This window comes from Oncorhynchus gorbuscha, unplaced genomic scaffold, assembly GCF_021184085.1.
Source record: "Oncorhynchus gorbuscha isolate QuinsamMale2020 ecotype Even-year unplaced genomic scaffold, OgorEven_v1.0 Un_scaffold_1561, whole genome shotgun sequence".
In the NCBI taxonomy this organism is placed as follows: Eukaryota; Metazoa; Chordata; class Actinopteri; order Salmoniformes; family Salmonidae; genus Oncorhynchus; species Oncorhynchus gorbuscha.
Genome location: NW_025746300.1, coordinates 28,408 through 47,720, shown reverse-complemented (window position 1 = coordinate 47,720; position 19,313 = coordinate 28,408). Strand labels below are relative to the sequence as shown.

Below are 19,313 nucleotides of genomic sequence, written 5' to 3'. Positions count from 1 at the left end.
TTGTGCCCTTGGGAAATATCCATTCTCTCCAAGCCAGTAATGGTTAATGATTTGAGCACTGTAGTTGATTAGACTAAATTATATTGTGAGATTCCCTACTTGTTCATAAGAATGAAGTCATTACTAGAACGGCTGTGAACTATCAGGCCTGTATGATCATCCGTTATCACTAAAGCAAGTTAAACGAGAACCAGTACTACTTTACATTTACATTTTTCACACCAAATACAAACATAGGAACAAGAATTTTCAAACGCACCCAAACAACCACTACATCTCTGCTCACGCCCCTGTCCCTAGTGCCGCGTTATTGTTTTCCACATGGCCTTCAATTGTACCGGTTAGTTTTTCTCAGTCATCCACTCTATTTTAATAATAAATCATTACATTTTTCCATCCTGTTAATGGTGGCGGATTAATTGATTTCCAAGTTTTTATTATATGTTTTTTTCAAATGGAGAAGAGACCCAACTGGCTGGATGAGTATCTCACTACACTCCCACATGTCAAGATGAGAAGAGACCCAAGAGAGAAGAGACCTTAACCGGCTGGAGAAGAGACCATGTCAAGATGAGAAGAGAACTGGCTGGATGAGTATCTCAACTGGCTGGATGAGTATCTCATGTCAAGATGAGAAGAGACCCAACTGGCTGGATGAGTACTACACTCCCACATGTCAAGATGAGAAGAGACCCAACTGGCTGGATGATTATCTCACTACACTCCCACATGTCAAGATGAGAAGAGACCCAACTGGCTGGATGAGTATCTCACTACACTCCCACATGTCAAGATGAGAAGAGACCCAACTGGCTGGATGAGTATCTCACTACACTCCCACATGTCAAGATGAGAAGAGACTCCCCATGTCAAGACCCAACTGGCTGGATGAGTATCTCACTACACTCCCACATGTCAAGATGAGAAGAGACCCAACTGGCTGGATGATTCACTCTCCCACATGTCAAGATGAGAAGAGACCCAACTGGCTCCCACTCCCACATGTCAAGATGAGAAGAGACCCAACTGGCTGGATGATTATCTCACTACACTCCCACATGTCAAGATGAGAAGAGACCCAACTGGCTGGATGAGTCACTACACTCCCACATGTCAAGATGAGAAGAGACCCAACTGGCTCACCACTCCCACATGTCAAGATGAGAAGAGACCCAACTGGCTGGATGATTATCTCACTACACTCCCACATGTCAAGATGAGAAGAGACCCAACTGGCTGGATGTCAAGATCACTGGCTGGACACTCCCACATGTCAAGATGAGAAGAGACCCAACTGGCTGGATGAGTATCTCACTACACTCCCACATGTCAAGATGAGAAGAGACCCAACTGGCTGGATGTATCTCACTACACTCCCACATGTCAAGATCAACTGGCTGGATGAGTATCTCACTACACTCCCACATGTCAAGATGAGAAGAGACCCAACTGGCTGGATGAGTCATGTCAAGATGAGAAGAGACCCAACTGGCTGGATGAGTACTCCCACATGTCAAGATGAGAAGAGACCCAACCGGCTGGATGAGTATCTCACTACACTCCCACATCAAGATGTCAAGATGTATCTCACTACACTCCCACATGTCAAGAGAGACCCAACTGGCTGGATGTGTCACTACACTCCCACATGTCAAGATGAGAAGAGACCCAACTGGCTGGATGTGTCACTACACTCCCACATGTCAAGATGAGAAGAGACCCAACTGGCTGGATGTGTCACTACACTGAGAAGAGACCCAACTGGCCCACATGTCAAGATGAGAAGAGACCCAACTGGCTGGATGATTATCTCACTACACTCCCACATGTCAAGATGAGAAGAGACCCAACTGGCTGGATGTGTCACTACACTCCCACATGTCAAGATGAGAAGAGACCCAACTGGCTGGATGAGTATCTCACTACACTCCCACATGTCAAGATGAGAAGAGACCCAACTGGCTGGATGTGTCACTACACTCCCACATGTCAAGATGAGAAGAGACCCAACTGGCTGGATGAGTATCTCACTACACTCCCACATGTCAAGATGAGAAGAGACCCAACTGGCTGGATGAGTATCTCACTACACTCCCACATGTCAAGATGAGAAGAGACCCAACTGGCTGGATGAGTCACTACACTCCCACATGTCAAGATGAGAAGAGACCCAACTGGCTGGATGAGTCACTACACTCCCACATGTCATTGAAATATGCAGACAGGTGGATGAAACATCACTTTACATTGTAATAATTCTGAACAGACATTCTTGTAGCTCCGCCCATAATTCTTGGACTCTAGCATTCCCAGAACACATGGGTTATTGAATCACTGTTAGCTTTAAGGCATGACACTGCCTTTGTGCTGTAGAATGTGTGAATTTTGTTTCTTGTATAATACATTCTATACATTTGTTTATATTGGATGAAGCCTACAGTTTTGTTACATTTTGTTTAACTAGTTATGCTTCAACTGTCCCTCCATCTTGTGCCAACATCAGTTGTTTTCAAATCTTGGTTCCAATAGTTTATATTTTTTTTCTAAGAGATAGTCAGTTGGATATGCTCTCTGTAAGGCTTACCTATAATATGAACATCCTTTTCTGACTCAAATAAGATTTCCCCAAGCTTGCTCGGATCGAATCAACATTTTGTGATATGTAAGTCGCATGGATTTGAAACTATCTGCATTGGTCAGTCCAAAATTACTTTTGAATTCCCTCATGGAAATACATGCATTTCCTGTTACCAGGTTATGTTTTCTATGCCTTTAGTTTTCCATGTGGACCAATTTATCAGTGAATTGTGAAAAGCTATCCAAGAGTTGTTCCATATGGTTGTGTTTTTAGGGAGTGATACTGGTTCATGTAGAATATGTTTCCTTCTCTTCTATATTATTATCCTGTTCTTAACTATGAAGTTGATAATGTTCCTAGCTTTATCCTTTGAAAATAGACACGAGTTAGCAGAGTTAGCCCATGTCATGTTAGGTCATTCCTCTACATGTTGCTTAACGTTCTAACTGTACAGAAGAACATAAACATATCCGTTGGTAAGGAGGAAACAAACTCTCATACTGATAAGAACTACACTTCTGTTAAGTTCACATCTGTCACCTTGTCCTTCTCATGCAGATTTCTACTGGAAGCCTTGGAGGACCTCGACACAAGCCTGCGGACCCTAAATTCGAGGCTATTCGTAGTACGAGGCCAGCACACAGATGTCTTTCCATGACTTTTCAAGGTGAGGAAATGTCAAATGAATGACCAAATCAGCTAGGATGACAAATGTGGTATGTGTAGATAGGCTGAAAAGCACTCAGACAGACACATACACAGATCTCCACAACGCCCTTTGTCTCATTCGCAGCGCTGCACTTGCTCGCTGAGCTATAGCCTCTCTAACTGCTTTGGCAATCAGTTCACACACCACTTCAATATGTCAGATTGCTTATGATACCCAGATGCAATGGTATTAAACTGTAAATAAAAGGCACAGGCTGCCTGCCGTAAGTCATGTACACTTTCTTGCCCTCACTGTGCACCGAGGCAACGCCATTAGTGTTCATATGATACACAACCATGTCCAAATGAGTTGAACTACAAGGCAGTTGTGTTTGCATGTCTTCTGTGAATCGCTACCTGGTAACACCCAGACAGACACCACTGTTGCAGTAGCCCGGATCGGGGTTCTGACTCAATAGTTAATGGATAAATGTTGGTGATGCTCCTCCTAGTCTAGGTGGGGTTTTTTCAGCATTTTATTCAGATGCATATTTGCATAAAATATTCCGGTATGTTTTTGAAAGGGCATGAATTATGCAAGAGCAGTAACTGGGTGCCTCGGTCGTGTACAGAGTGCACACACACACACACACACACACACACTACACTACACTACACTACACTACACTACACTACACTACACTACACTACACTACACTACACTACACTACACTACACTACACTTCATTACAGTTGTGTGCTGGTACATCAAAGCTGGGACCGAGAGACTGTTTAACAGCTTCTAGCTCCAGGCCATCAAACTCTTAAAACAGTCACCACTAGTCTTAGATACTGTTCTAGCAAACCTGATGGCCAAATGTTAAAGAACGTCTAGACGCTCGAGAGCACCCATACCTGCCAATTTATAAATGATGTCTCCGTAATCTAGCATGGGTAGAATGGTAATCTGAATCAGGGTTAGTTTGGCAGCTGGGGTAAAAGGTGAGTGAATTCGATAGAGGAAAAAAAGTATATATTTAACTTTAGCCTGCAGCATTGATATGTGCTGAGAGAAGGACAGTGCACCGTCAAGCCATACTCTGAAAGTACTTGTATGAGGTGACTACCTGCTCTAAACCCTCAGAGGTAGTAATAACACCTGTGGGAAGAGGGGCATTCTTCTTACCAAACCACATGACCTTTGTTTTGGAGGTGTTCAGAACAAGGTTAAGGGAAGAGAAAGCTTGTTGGACACTAAGAAAGCTTTGTTGTAGAGCATTTAGCACAACATCTGGGGAGGGGCCAGCTGAGTATAAGACTGTATCATCTGCATATAAATGGATGAGAGAGCTTCCTATTGCCTGAGCTATGTTGTTGATGTAAATTGAGAAGAGCGTGGGGCCTAGGATTGAGCCTTGGGGTACTCCCTTGATGACAGGCAGTGGCTGAGACAGCAGATTTTCTGACTTTATACACTGCACTCTTTGAGAGAGGTAGTTAGAAAACCAGGCCAAAGACCCATCAAAGACACCAATACTCCTTAGCCTGCCCACAAGAATGGAATGGTCTACCGTATCAAAAGCTTTGGCCAAGTCAATAAAAATAACAGCACAATATTGCTTAGTATCAAGGGCAATGTTGACATCATTGAGGACCTTTAAGTTTGGAGTGACACATCCATAACCTGAGTTGAAACCAGATTGCATACATGAGAAAATACTATAGACATCAAGAAAGCCAGTCAGTTGATTATAGACAAGTTTTCCCAACACTTTTGTTGAACAGGGCAAAATAGAAATAGGCCCATAACAGTTAGGATCAGCTTGATCTCCCCCTTTAAATAAAGGACAAACTGTGGCTGCCTTCCAAGCAATGGGAACCTCCCCAGAAAGGAGAGACAGGCTTGGTGATGATAGGGGCTGTGTATAAGACAGTAGTTTTGGAATTGTTAGTTAGATTACTTGTTGGTTATCACTGCATTGTCGGAACTAGAAGCACAAGCATTTCGCTACACTCGCATTAACATCTGCTAACCATGTGTATGTGACAAATAAAATTTGATTTGATTTGATTTGATTTAGGGGCAGCAAACCTAAAGAAGAAAGGGTCTAAACCATCTGACCCAGATGTTGTTTTGGGGTCAAGTTTAAGGAGCTCCTTTAGCACCTCGGACTCAGTGACTGCCTGCAGGGGGAAAGTTTGTAGCGGGGCAGGGGAAAAAGAGGGAAAAGCATCGTTGATAGTCGCATTAGAAGGGGTGGGAGACGAGGAACTGTTAGACGGGCAAGGAGCCATGGCTGTGTCAAATAGGAATCCTAACTTAATGAAGTGGTGATTAAAAAGCTCAGCCATGTGCTTCTTGTCAGTAACAACCACATCATCAACTTTAAGGGACCACTATTGTTTTCACTATATATTATACCTCTTGGGGATGTTATTCAAAAACATAATGTTAACTTTCACTGCTATGCAGATGACACACAGCTGTACATTTCAATGAAACATGGTGAAGCCCCAAAATTGCCCTTGCTAGAAGCATGTGTTTCAGACATAAGGAAGTGGATGGCTGCAAAATGTCTACTTTTAAACTCGGACAAAACAGAGATGCTTGTTCTAGGTCCCAAGAAACAAAGAGATCTTCTGTTGAATCTGACAATTAATCTTAATGGTTGTACAGTCGTCTCAAATAAAACTATGAAGGACCTCGGCGTTACTCTGGACCCTGATCTCTCTTTTGAAGAACATATCAAGACCATTTCAAGGACAGCTTTTTTCCATCTACGTAACATTGCAAAAATCAGAAACTTTCTGTCCAAAAATGAAGCAGAAAAATTTATCCATGCTTTTGTCACTTCTAGGTTCGACTACTGCAATGCTCTACTTTCCGGCTACCCGGATAAAGCACTAAATAAACTTCAGTTAGTGCTAAATACGGCTGCTAGAATCCTGACTAGAACCAAAAAATTGATCATATTACTCCAGTGCTAGCCTCCCTACACTGTCTTCCTGTCAAAGCAAGGGCTGATTTCAAGGTTTTACTGCTAACTTACAAAGCATTACATGGGCTTGCTCCTACCTATCTCTCTGATTTGGTCCTGCCGTACATACCTACACGTACGCTATGGTCACAAGACGCAGGCCTCCTAATTGTCCCTAGAATTTCTAAGCAAACAGCTGGAGGCAGGGCTTTCTCCTATAGAGCTCAATTTGTATGTTCTGTTATAATCTCCACCCGGCACAGCCAGAAGAGGACTGGCCACCCCACATAGCCTGGTTCCTCTCTAGGTTTTTCCTAGGTTTTGGCCTTTTCTAGGGAGTTTTTCCTAGCCACCGTGCTTCTACACCTGCATTGCTTGCTGTTTGGGGTTTTAGGCTGGGTTTCTGTACAGCACTTTGAGATATCAGCTGATGTACAAAGGGCTATATAAATACATTTGATTTGATTTGAATTGCAGGCAAGTCTTTTGTATTGACATCTCTGTTGCCTCCAGTGTCTCCAGTGGATTGTGACTCAAAAAAACAGTGTGTCTGGATGGTTGAGTGGAGTGGCATGTTTCTCTCAGTGATGCATACTGCCACATGAGAGTAAGTCCAACCGGTGTCGGCAATATGACATGGGCATTTACATAAGTATTCATACCCCTGAGTCAATACATGTTAGAATCACCTTTGGAATTGATTACAGCTGTGAGTCTTTTGAAGGGTACGTGTATAAGAGCTTTGCACACCTGTATTGGTGGGGCTAGTGATGAGAGGAGATTCAGGCTGATAGTGGGTCTGGTGATGAGGGAGATTCAGGCTGATAGTGTGTCTGGTGATGAGGGGAGATTCAGGCTGATAGTGTGTCTGGTGATGAGAGGAGATTCAGGCTGATAGTGTCTGGTGATGAGGGAGATTCAGGCTGATAGTGGGTCTGGTGATGAGAGGAGATCCAGGCTGATAGTGGGGCTGGTGATGAGGGAGATCAGGCTGATAGTGTGTCTGGTGATGAGAGGAGATTCAGGCTGATAGTGTGTCTGGTGATGAGGGGAGATTCAGGCTGATAGTGTGTCTGGTGATGAGAGGAGATTCAGGCTGATAGTGGGTCTGGTGATGAGGGGAGATTCAGGCTGATAGTGTGTCTGGTGATGAGGGGAGATTCAGGCTGATAGTGTGTCTGGTGATGAGAGGAGATTCAGGCTGTTTAGTGTGTCTGGTGATGAGGGAGATCCAGGCTGATAGTGGGTCTGGTGATGAGGGGAGATTCAGGCTGATAGTGTGTCTGGTGATGAGGAGATTCAGGCTGATAGTGGGTCTGGTGATTTGGGGAGATTCAGGCTGTAGTGTGTCTGGTGATGAGGGGAGATTCAGGCTGATAGTGTGTCTGGTGATGAGAGGAGATTCAGGCTGATAGTGGGTCTGGTGATGAGGGAGATTCAGGCTGATAGTGTGTCTGGTGATGAGGGGAGATCCAGGCTGATAGTGGGTCTGGTGATGAGAGGAGATTCAGGCTGATAGTGTGTCTGGTGATGAGGGAGATCCAGGCTGAGTGGGTCTGGTGATGAGAGGAGATTCAGGCTGATAGTGGGTCTGGTGATGAGGGGAGATTCAGGCTGATAGTGTGTCTGGTGATGAGGGAGATTCAGGCTGATAGTGGGTCTGGTGATGAGGGAGATTCAGGCTGATAGTGGGTCTGGTGATGAGGGAGATTCAGGCTGATAGTGTGTCTGGTGATGAGGGAGATTCAGGCTGATAGTGTGTCTGGTGATGAGAGGAGATTCAGGCTGATAGTGGGTCTGGTGATGAGGGGAGATTCAGGCTGATAGTGTGTCTGGTGATGAGGGGAGATCCAGGCTGATAGTGTGTCTGGTGATGAGAGGAGATTCAGGCTGATAGTGGGTCTGGTGATGAGGGGAGATTCAGGCTGATAGTGTGTCTGGTGATGAGAGGAGATTCAGGCTGATAGTGGGTCTGGTGATGAGAGGAGATTCAGGCTGATAGTGGGTCTGGTGATGAGGGGAGATTCAGGATGATAGTGGGTCTGGTGATGAGGGGAGATTCAGGCTGATAGTGGGTCTGGTGATGAGGGGAGATTCAGGATGATAGTGGGTCTGGTGATGAGGGGAGATCCAGGCTGATAGTGTGTCTGGTGATGAGAGGAGATTCAGGCTGATAGTGTGTCTGGTGATGAGGGGAGATTCAGGCTGATAGTGGGTCTGGTGGATAGAAGGAAGAGCGAGGAAGAGAAGGAAGTGTGAGGAGGAAGAGTACTATAGGAAATGGTGATGGAGGAGAAATCGATAGTTACAGTGCATTGGGAAAGCATTCAGACCCCTTGACTTTTTCCACATTTTGTTGTGTTACAGCCTTATTCTAAAATGGATCACATCTTTTTTTCCCCTCATCAATCTACAGACAATACCCCATAATGACAAAGCAAAAACAGGTTTTAGAAACGGAAGTATCACATTTACATAAGTATTCAGACCCTTTACTCAGTACTTTGTTGAAGCATCTTTGGCAGCGATTACAGTCTCGAGTCTTCTTGGGTATGATACTACAAGCTTGGCAGACCTGTATTCTGGGAGTTTCTCCCATTCTTCTCTGCAGATACTACATGATTCCATATGTGTTATTTCATAGTTGTGATATCTTCACTATTATTCTGCAATGTAAAAACAATAAAGAAAAACCCTGGAATGAGTAGGTGTCCAAACTTTTGACTGGAGCTGAATATATTAAACAATGTTTTCTTTGCTACTGTAGGTAGCATTAGCTAGCGCTAGTCAGCTGTATCTGTGCCAAAACTCTGGTATGTTCAATCCTACCGCTTGTTTTCCATCTTAATTGGTAAGCCAATTTGGTTTTATCATGCTCTCTCTGGTCTCTCTGCAGCAGACATATAGTGAGCAATATGTTTGGAACATAAAATCGTAGTATTCGAATCGCAATACATATAGAATCGTGAGAATAGCAATACATATCATAACAGCACTTAAATATCGTGATAGTATCGTGATAATATCGTGAAATCCATGGCAATTCCCAGTCCTAATGGGAAAGGTTAGGTTAGATGAGAGAAGATGTAGGGAGAGGGGAAGTTGTACTTCTCTTGTTGACGTGAAGGGAGACCCTGCCCACTGCAACGACAACAAAGTCAACCCTCGCGTGACGTCTTTTGTCTTCCCCTTTTTATCCAGAACAAGCTACACATACTGTCAATTACACAGTCTCATACCCAGCACGATAATCTCCCTTACTGGTTGTGAGAGATGATGACACACTACACAACATGTGCTGAGGGGAGCTCTGCAGCAGTCAGCCATGGTGGACAGCATGTGCTGAGGGGAGCTCTGCAGCAGTCAGCCATGGTGGACAGCATGTGCTGAGGGGAGCTCTGCAGCAGTCAGCCATGGTGGACAGCATGTGCTGAGGGGAGCTCTGCAGCAGTCAGCCATGGTGGACAGCATGTGCTGAGGGGAGCTCTGCAGCAGTCAGCCATGGTGGACAGCATGTGCTGAGGGGAGCTCTGCAGCAGTCAGCCATGGTGGACAGCATGTGCCTGCCTAGCGCCAGACAAGGCGTCTCTGTCCTGTTAGAGCGGTGCCCAGTGTTCCTGCTCTATCTGTCTACAGCACAATATCTTTCAGTCTGTTTTTCTTACTGCAGTAGGACTTCTGAAAAAGATTGGTTTAGTCTGAGCTATTCTCTGCTCTGTATATCTGATGACTTCCTTTGCTCTCTCTCTTTCTCATTCTCTGCATTTGAGTCTTTCGCTCTCTCTCTCTTTAGATCGAGCATAAATTGGCTCTTAAGAACTCCAAAGCTTCTCATTTATAGACTGTGTTTAATATAATGGAGAAGGGAGGAGTAGAGCCAGTCTGCATTACTGATACTGTTGTATAAGGGCTGAGGCAGTAAAGGTTGACCCTCCCTCCTCCATTATATTAAACACAGTCTATAACCATTATAAAGGACAAGGTTTGGAGTTCTTGAGCCAATTTATGCTCGATCTGAAAATGTGGTCAGAGGCGCCGTACTATGGATCGTTTGACACAATGGTGGAGCCTACGGAGGCATGAAAAGGCCCAATCTAGTTCCATACCATATGCCATACACCTCCCAAATGTTGTAACAATGTAGAGAGCTCCTGTAAAGCTCCGCATTGACATGATTGGTTGACGGTAGGCGAGGGTGGCAGGTCCTGTTTTAACACAAACTCACTTCCTTGACAACATCCTTTACGACAGCTCTGCGCTGCTCAGCAATGCCCAAGAAGTATGAATGCCCTGACTTCTGCAGAGGCCATATCACAGTAAATGCTGCACAGCCATTGAAGACGTCTGGTTGACCATGCAAAGGCTCTCATCAATACACACTGCTCAAACTGTCCTTTTTCAAATGTGTTTTTTTCCTGTTCGCGTCCCAGAACATCAGTCATTCATCACGTACCTTCCAGAAAGCCTACCAGCCATCCGAGTCCCCCCAAAACACCTACAATAGTTTACCAGGATTACATTTCCTTGGAAAGCTTTTTAGATGTCCCAGGCACATTAGTAATCTGAATGTCCTGAATTATGTTGACTTGTAAATGCTAGTCTGCTACTGCAGCCGTGCCGCTGGGCTAATTAAAAAACTGTGACCTTCAGTGATGCAGACTTGGGTATTAACTGTGATTACACGCTGGCACAGCACATGCTGCATCTGTTGTACTGAGGTAAACAACAAATTGGTTCAAAACGTTTCCCTCCTGTGTGTGTGTCTGTGTGCACGCTTGATTCCCTCCCCCAAACTTCCTGTCCTCAGAACAGGACTGTCTGTTTACAAAAGGTTCCCTCTGTGTTTCATTATAACCCTTGGCTACCATTGTGGCTCTGTGAAGGAATGAAGATGTTTCCAGGGGCTGAGATGCCAGATGCCAGGAAATACTCTTAAAATGACTGTTTATCTACAGTACCAGTACTCATTCCAGGGTGTTTCTTTATTTTTACTATTTTCTACATTATAGAATAATTGTGTAGACATCCAAGCTATGAAATAACACATGGTACCATGTAGTAACCAGAGAAGTGTTAAACAAATCAACTAACCCTTCCAAGTAACCACCCTTTGCCTTGATGACAGCTTTGCAAACTCTTGGAATCCTGTCAACCAGCTCAACCAGGTAGTCACCTGGAATGCATTTCAATTCACAGGTGTGCCTTGTTAAAAGTTAATTTGTGTAATGAATTTCGTCTGTTGTTTGGAGAGAGTCAGACCAAAATGCAGCGTGTAGGTTACTCATGACTTTTAATGAAGAAAAATACGGTACATGAAATAACTGAAAATACGAAAACAACAAACGAGTGAAACTAATTACAGCCTATCTGGTGACTAACACAGAGACAGGTACAATCGCCCACGAAATACAACGCGCACTCAAGCTACCTAAATACGGTTCCCAATCCGAGACAACTAGAATCAGCTGACTCCAATTAGGAATCGCCTCAGGCAGCCAAGCCTAACTAGACACACCCCTACTAATACACACTCCCAATTAATACAAACTCCAATACGAAATACAACATATAAACCCATGTCACACCCTGGCCTACCCAAACATATAACAAAAACACAAGATACAATGACCAAGGCGTGACAATTTGTGGAATTTCTTTCCTCCTTTAATGCATGTGAGCCTATCAGTTGTGTTGTGACAAGGAAGTTGTGGTATACAGAAGATGTCCCTATTTGGTATAAGACCGATTCCATATTATGGCAAGAACAGCTCAAATAAGCAAAGAGAAAGTACAGTCCATTACTTTAAGACATGAAGGTCAGTCAGTCAATCTGGAAAATTTCAAGAAGTTTGAAAGTTTCTTCAATTGCAGTCGCAAAAACCATCAAGCGCTATGATGAAACTGTCTCTCATGAGGAACGCCACAGGAAAGCAAGACCGAGAGTTACCTCTGCTGCAGAGGATAAGTTTATTATAGTTAACTGCACCTCAGATTTCAGTCCAAATAAATGCTTCATGGAGTTCAAGTAACAGACACATCTCAACAGTCTCTGTTCATTGGAGACTGTGTGAATCAGGCCTTCATGGTGGAATTTCTGCAAAGAAACCACTACTAAAGGACACCAATAATAAGAAGGGACGTGCTTGGTCAAAGAAACATGAGCAATGGACATTAGACGGGTGGAAATCTGTCCTTTGGTCTGAGGAGTCCAAATTTGAGATTTTTGGTTCCATTCGCCGTGTCTTTGTGAGACACCGAGTAGGTAAACGGATGATCTCCGCATGTGTGGCTCCCACCGTGAAGCATGGAGGAGGAGGTGTGATGGTGTGGGGGTGCTTTGCTGGTGACACTGTTGGTGATTTATTTAGAATTCATGACACACTTAACTAGTGTGGCTACCACAGCATTCTGCAGCGGTACGCCATCCCTTCTGGTTTGCGCTTAGTGGGACTATCATTTGTTTTTCAACAGGACAAAAACCCAACCCAACTCCAGGCTTTTTAAGGGCTATTTTACCAAGAAGGAGAGTGATGGAGTGCTGCATCAGATGACCTGACCTCCACAATCACCCAACCTCAACCCAATTGAGATGGTTTGGGATGAGTTGGTCCGCAGAGTGAAGGAAAAGCAGTCAACAAGTGCTCGGCATATGTGGGAACTCCTTCAAGACTGTTGGATTCCAGGTGAAGCTGGTTGAGAGAATGCCAAGAGCGTACAAAGCTGTCATCAACGCAAAGGGTGGCTACTTTGAAGAATCTAAAATATATTTTGATTTGTTTAACACTTTCTTTGGGTACTACATGAATACATAGTTTGATGTATTCATTATTATTCTACAATGTAGAAAATAGTAAAAAATAAAGAAGAACCCTGGAATGAGTAGGTGTACATTTTGGGGAAGACTGGAACAGACTCTGGTCTGTCCCCCTCCTTACAGGAACAGACTCTGGTCTGTCCCCCTCCTTACAGGAACAGACTCTGGTCTGTCCCCCTCCTTACAGGAACAGAATCTGGTCTGTCCCCTTCCTTACAGGAACAGACTCTGGTCTGCCCCCCTCCTTACAGGAACAGACTCTGGTCTGTCCCCCTCCTTACAGGAACAGACTATGGTCTGTCCCCCTCCTTACAGGAACAGACTGGTCTGTCCCCTTCCTTACAGGAACAGACTCTGGTCTGTCCCCCTCCTTACAGGAACAGACTCTGGTCTGTCCCCCTCCTTACAGGAACAGACTCTGGTCTGTCCCCCTCCTTACAGGAACAGACTATGGTCTGTCCCCCTCCTTACAGGAACAGACTCTGGTCTGTCCCCCTCCTTACAGGAACAGACTCTGGTCTGTCCCCTTCCTTACAGGAACAGACTCTGGTCTGTCCCCCTCCTTACAGGAACAGACTATGGTCTGTCCCCCTCCTTACAGGAACAGACTGGTCTGTCCCCTTCCTTACAGGAACAGACTCTGGTCTGTCCCCCTCCTTACAGGAACAGACTCTGGTCTGTCCCCCTCCTTACAGGAACAGACTATGGTCTGTCCCCCTCCTTACAGGAACAGACTCTGGTCTGTCCCCCTCCTTACAGGAACAGACTCTGGTCTGTCCCCTTCCTTACAGGAACAGACTATGGTCTGCCCCCCTCCTTACAGGAACAGACTCTGGTCTGTCCCCCTCCTTACAGGAACAGACTATGGTCTGTCCCCCTCCTTACAGGAACAGACTCTGGTCTGTCCCCCTCCTTACAGGAACAGACTATGGTCTGTCCCCCTCCTTACAGGAACAGACTCTGGTCTGTCCCCCTCCTTACAGGAACAGACTATGGTCTGTCCCCCTCCTTACAGGAACAGACTCTGGTCTGTCCCCCTCCTTACAGGAACAGACTCTGGTCTGTCCCCCTCCTTACAGGAACAGACTCTGGTCTGTCCCCTTCCTTACAGGAACAGACTCTGGTCTGTCCCCCTCCTTACAGGAACAGACTCTGGTCTGTCCCCCTCCTTACAGGAACAGACTCTGGTCTGTCCCCCTCCTTTTGAATCCAGGATGTGGCCTTTTGTTAAAAAATATTAGATGTAAAAACGGATCGAAAAAAAATCTAATTCAGACGAGGGCTTTGCTTTGAAAAAGTTATATCAGCAGTTCAGAGCAATGAAGCAGTACCTCCCATTAATATTCATTATAGCACACTGTAGTAAAACTTCTGCAACGAAAAGTTCAGGTAGTCCCTCCTTGTTTCAGTCCATTTTCTTCCATTTGGTACAGTAACTAATGAATACGACCTGGTTAGTGAACACCTGTGGTTTCTCTGTTCTAGGATCATTGAGATGAACAACGACATGCCCCCGCTGACCTTCAAGTGCTTCCAGGCCATCGTCGTCCACCGGCTGGAGCTGCCCAAGAAGCCCCTCCCCACTGTCAGCCGACAACAGATGGACTGCTGCCAGACAGGTATCATGATGAGCGTTACGGAGTGCCCTCCCTCGATGAACTAGGTGAGGGACGTGTGTGTGTGTGTGTGTGTGTGTGTGTGTGTGTGTGTGTGTGTGTGTGTGTGTGTGTGTGTGTGTGTGTGTGTGTGTGTGTGTGTGTGTGTGTGTGTGTGTGTGTGTGTGTGTGTGTGTGTGTGTGTGTGTGTGTGTGTGTGTGTGTGTGTGTGTGTGTGTGTGTGTGTGTGTGTGTTGGTATCTCTCATCATCGTCTGCTAGTGATGATAAATCGGTTTGATTTTTAATGGAATTTGACAACAACAAAAAATTATCGGGCAGGTTTTAAGACTCACTGCTTTGGTCCTGCTGCGTGGAGGGGCAGGGAGACTGAGGCACTGGAGAGACTGGACAATCATATGGACAAAAAGGTGAGTCACCTGATCTGGGTGTATCCAGGCCTGGCATAGTGACCAGCCAGCCAAGGCTCCCTTGCCACCTCGATCACAAACACTGAAGATAAAGTTGGTGTGGATGCTTCTTCATGTACTTTTCCTTATGATCAACCTACAGTATGTTTTTGTAGACACCTAGAGACAAGATAGAAATCTTCTCCTGGAGAGGTGTGTTTTCTGCTCTTGGTCCAATCTAACACCTGATTTTACTAATCAGCTTCTCTTGGTGACCTTGATGATGATGATTAGCTGTGTGTTAGAGCAGGGATGCAGCAAAAACATGCACACCCAAAGACTCCCAGAGGAGGGTTAGTTTTCACCACCTAACCAGACCCTCATCTGAGAGTCTATCTCTATCTGCTCATTACTGGGGTATCTTCAGTAGGAACCAAACAGAACCAAACGGGGAGGGACCTACCTGAATTTGTCCAATACAAACTAGTTCTCATTTTCTATTATTTTTTTAACCAAAAAAGAGGATTGGTGACCACTTTGTTATTGTTTCAGTTCAGTACTTTAACTTTAATAATGTTGTATCTCTATTTGTTACATGTGTTGAGGAGGGGTGTGTTTGTCTGTGTGTGTGCTTTTTTGTGTTTGAGCATTGGTTTAGTCCTAGGTGACTGGGTCATATCTAGATGGGATACAGTTTTTGTCAAATTGACGTCAAAAATGTAAATGTTTTGCATTTTAGCTAACCTTAACCTAATTATCCTAACCTTAACCCAATTCTCCTAACCTTAACCTAATTCTCCTAACCTTAACCTAATTCCCCTAACCTTAACCTAATTCCCCTAACCTTAACCTAATTCCCCTAACCTTAACCTAATTCTCCTAACCTTAACCTAATTCTCCTAACCTTAACCTAATTCCCTAACCTTAACCTAATTCTCCTAACCTTAACCTAATTCTCCTAACCTTAACCTAATTATCCTAACCTTAACCTAATTCCCTAACCTTAACCTAATTCTCCTAACCTTAACCTAATTCTCCTAACCTGCTAGGAAGAGTCCATTTTGACAAAAGCTGTATCCCTTCTGGACAAGCAGGTGACTGGTTTATTAGCGTTATATTTCTATATGTGATGTATTGCAGGTGTTTGAGGAGCTGCTCCTGGATGCAGACTGGAGTGTGAACGCAGGCAGCTGGATGTGGGCTCTCCTGCAGCTCCTTCTCCCAGCAGTTCTTCCACTGCTACTGTCCTGTGGGCTTCGGCCGGAGGACTGACCCCAGCGGAGACTACATTAGGTACACACAGAGCGCACACACAGGCTGTCCAATCCCCACAGGCCCCTCTACAGTAGTGTACTTGACAGATTCTCTCGTTGAACACCCGAGCAGAGCTGCCAGGACGTCAGTCAGATTCACCTGGTTGGGAAACTCTTTGACGGCTAGATGTTTTTCTATCGGTCGACTGACAGGCGGTGATATGAATTGCTCTGTGTTGCATTGCTCTCCCCTTGAGCTAGTTTATGGTTGTGTAACGTCATGTAATTACATGGCTGGTAGCGTAACAGTCAGCCTTATCCCTCATGCAACATCTAACATCAATGTGTGTGTGTCAAGACCCACTCACGCTTCTCTGATTCAGCCATGTTTTATGTTATTACCAAGGATCTATTCTAGAAGTAACTCTGGCAGTAACATTGTTTTATGTTATTACCACGGATCTAACCTAGAAGTAACTCTGGCAGTAACATTCTTTTATGTTATTACCAAGGATCTATTCTAGAATGAACTCTGGCAGTAACATTATTTTATGTTATTACCAAGGATCTATTCTAGAAGTAACTCTGGCAGTAACATTCTTTTATGTTATTACCACGGATCTAATCTAGTAGTAACTCTGGCAGTAACATTCTTTTATGTTATTACCACGGATCTAATCTAGAAGTAACTCTGGCAGTAACATTCTTTTATGTTATTACCAAGGATCTATTCTAGAATTAACTCTGGCAGTAACATTCTTTTATGTTATTACCAAGGATCTATTCTAGAATTAACTCTGGCAGTAACATTCTTTTATGTTATTACCAAGGATCTATTCTAAAAGTAATTAATTTCATACCTGAACCCAGCCCACTAAACTGTAACTGACCTGCAGTCATTTCATACCTGAACCCAGCCCACTAAACTGTAACTGACCTGCAGTCATTTCATACCTGAACCCAGCCCACTAAACTGTAACTGACCTGCAGTCATTTCATACCTGAACCCAGCCCACTAAACTGTAACTGACCTGCAGTCATTTCATACCTGAACCCAGCCCACCAAACTGTAACTGACCTGGCTGAGTGTGTTGCATGCTACATCCTAGCCAGCTAACCCAGCGGAGAGCCTTGTGGGTAAAGTGTGTTGCATGGTGCATCCTAGCCAGCTACCCCAGCAGAGAGCCTTGTGGGTAAAGTGTGTTGCATGGTGCATCCTAGCCAGCTAACCCAGCAGAGAGCTTGTGGGTAAAGTGTGTTGCATGGTGCATCCTAGCCAGCTACCCCAGCAGAGAGCCTTGTTAGTAAAGTGTGTTGCATGGTGCATCCTAGCCAGCTAACCCAGCAGAGAGCTTGTGGGTAAAGTGTGTTGCATGGTGCATCCTAGCCAGCTAACCCAGCAGAGAGCCTTGTGGGTAAAGTGTGTTGCATGGTGCATCCTAGCCAGCTAACCCAGCAGAGAGCCTTGTGGGTAAAGTGTGTTGCATGGTGCATCCTAGCCAGCTAACCCAGCAGAGAGCCTTGTGGGTAAAGTGTGTTGCATGGTGCATCCTAGCCAGCTAACCCAGCAGAGAGCCTGTGGGTAAAGTGTGTTGCATGGTGCATCCTAGCCAGCTAACCCAGCAGAGAGCCTTGTGGGTAAAGTGTGTTGCATGGTGCATCCTAGCCAGCTAACCCAGCAGAGAGCCTTGTGGGTAAAGTGTGTTGCATGGTGCATCCTAGCCAGCTAACCCAGCAGAGAGCCTGTGGGTAATGTGTGTTGCATGGTGCATCTCAATGCAGGATCTCTAACTGGGGCCCTTGTGGTTCCAGACTCGTCCTCTCACTCCGGACAGTAAGACCGGACGCTAGCGGGACCCTCACCCCCGGGGAAGAGGGGCCACGGCTCCAACCTGCTGGAGCTAACAGAGTGGGGCACCCAGGCCAAGGTCCATTGCTGCAGCTCAGCCCCAGCTCAGCCCTTACTAGCAGACGGTAAGGATGTTACCCGCAGTAGGCTGTCTCCTAAACCATTGGGCTTTGGGGAGGTGTTGGATCAGGCAGAACCTCCAGCTGTTGTCCCAAGCCTTGACACGAGAACATTAAGAGGTCGTGGTCACAAAGCAAGACTCTGTGTGATCTACAAGAACCCACACATCAGATTTAAACCGGACCCAACAGAATGCCCATTAGAACTTAATGTTACGATTTCAAGGGGGTCATTTGATCTAGTGCTAAGGTGACTGCAGGTTAGTAGAAACCAGAGATTTACCAGATACTCTGTTGAAAAGTGATGCAGTTTAGAAAATGGGAGGCATAAGATTGGAGTGTTGACTGTGAATTCATCAGGAAACCTGTTTAGTATTCACCTACACATCTTTTTCCCCCAGACTGTTGACGCACCTGGACTCAACGCTGATTGGAGGGAGAGCCCTCCACACACAGCCCTGCGAACCAGTAACAAAGACCTTTTTAACACCATCGTACCGACCCAAACTGCTGGCTCTGAGCACATTGTCCTTTTCAGCATGGTGCCATCAAATCTGGTGTGTTCATGACCAGGCCAGCTCAGTACAGCTTGGTTGGTATCGGCCCAGTTCGGGTCAGTAGTGTGAAAAGCCTGTAACAGTGCTGTTGTTCCCAGTCCCATATGGAGGTAATCTGCTATTGTGCCTGCAGTATAAATGAAGGAAAGGGTCAAATATAAACCATATTCATTCATCTGTGTTTTACTAACTACGCAGTTAAATTTATCCACAAGTTCTATCAATAAGTTCTGATGTGAAATATTTGTTTATTGATCTGTCAAATAGCACAAGGGATTGTGCGAGTATAGCAATTAATTGTTATAATCATATCAATGGATCTTCACAGAGGCACGTATAGAGTTTATTATATATATTTGCTATAATAAACTATCTTTAGATATGTCTCTGGTTCCATCATTGCTTCAATGCTAAAGAGTCACTGTGTTTGCATGACAAATGAGTCAAAACTAATCTCATGAGTCTGTTTCAGCAGTCTGTGCTGTCGTCCGATGTGACCCCAAGTCACTCTGT

The 19,313-nt window shown here is 44.9% G+C and overlaps 1 long non-coding RNA gene across 1 annotated transcript; it reads left to right on the top strand.

The window, feature by feature from the left end:
• The first annotated feature begins 2,857 nt into the window (after positions 1 to 2,857).
• On the top strand, positions 2,858 to 18,995 carry LOC124023235. The gene is made up of 4 exons (XR_006836680.1): positions 2,858 to 3,245; positions 16,163 to 16,315; positions 18,088 to 18,249; positions 18,645 to 18,995. It is a non-coding gene; the product is annotated as an uncharacterized LOC124023235 (long non-coding RNA).
• Positions 18,996 to 19,313: the final 318 nt, after the last annotated feature.